Source organism: Octopus bimaculoides, chromosome 5 (assembly GCF_001194135.2).
Source record: "Octopus bimaculoides isolate UCB-OBI-ISO-001 chromosome 5, ASM119413v2, whole genome shotgun sequence".
NCBI classification, from domain to species: Eukaryota; Metazoa; Mollusca; class Cephalopoda; order Octopoda; family Octopodidae; genus Octopus; species Octopus bimaculoides.
The window spans coordinates 53,591,679-53,593,131 of NC_068985.1; positions in this window are offsets into that span (position 1 = coordinate 53,591,679).

Here is a 1,453-nt window from a genome sequence, read left to right on the forward strand (position 1 = left end):
TATATATATATATATATATATAGGCGTGGCTGTGGAGTAAGAAGCTTGCTTCCCAACTACATGGTTCCTGGTTCAGTCCCACTATGTGGCACCTTGGGGGAAAGTGTTTCTACTATAGCCTTAGGCCTACCAAAGCCTTGTGGGTGGTTTTGGCAGAAGGAAACTGAAAGAAGCCGTCGGACATATATATAATTTGGACAAATAAGTATAAGTCGATTAGTGTGTTTAAATGTTGAGTAGAGCACCGGCACAGTTTAGGCTACCTATTGTCAGCCGCAGTTGTGGTGCACTTCCGTTGGATCTATTTCAGGAACTTCGCAGTTGCAGTTAGGGTAATAATATTAATTAACAGGAGATGAATTCGGTATTAAATCTTTATTGGATACAACATATATTTCGACCCATCAATCTGAGTCTCATCAGGTACATCAATAAAGATATGTCTCATTACAGATTTTTAGTGTCGAGTGGACACTATAAATCTGTAGGGAGATATATATTTATCGATGTACCTGATGAGACTCAGACTGATGGGTCGAAACATATTATGCTGTACCCAATAAAGATTTAATACCGAATCCACCTGTTAATTAATATTATGTATATACATAAGGCGGCGAATTGGTAGATACGTTAGCACGCCGGGCGAAATGCTTAGCGATATTTCGTCTGTCTTTGTTCTGAGTTCAAATTTCGCCGAGGTCGACTTTGCCTTTCATCCTTTCGGGGTCGATGAATTAAATACCAGTTGACCTAGGCGAGGTAATGTAGATCCCTTCCTCTCTCTCTCTCTCTCTCTCTGGTGAATTACATAATCACTTTATTAACTGTAGAAAGCGGGATCCTAAGTCCACTGTCAGATTGACCCACAATATGGCCTCTTTGAAATTCGGACAAGTTCCCAGGCTTTTTTTTTGTATGTGGCATGATTAAACACTTACATATAGAACCTGAAACATAAAAGTGACAATTAATAAAAATATATATATAAACCTTTTTAGGTTAAAATACTTCTGTTGTGTCTGCGTCAGTGTATATATGTATATGTATGTATGTATGTATTATGTATTAAGTATGTATGTGTACACACACACACGCGTGTGTGTGTGTGTGTGTGTGTGTGTGTGTGTGTATGTACAATGTTTTATAGCTGTGTGTGATGTACTTTGAGAATCATTCCTCCGAAAGCAAAAAATAATTTTTTCACGTCCTCTCGTTATTTGTTGATGGTATTTGTTGTCATGGATCTCTTAGCTTAATGGTACAGAGATCTCAGCCGGAATTTCAGTGGTACAGGGCTTGGTTCACTGTAGCAGCTTCTTGCTGGCCATATTTTCCTATCTTCTAACTGTATTCCCCAATCTTCTAAGCTGTTTTCACAGTTATTCGCATTCGAGATTTACTTTATTTTCTGCAATATATATATATATATATATATATATATATATATATA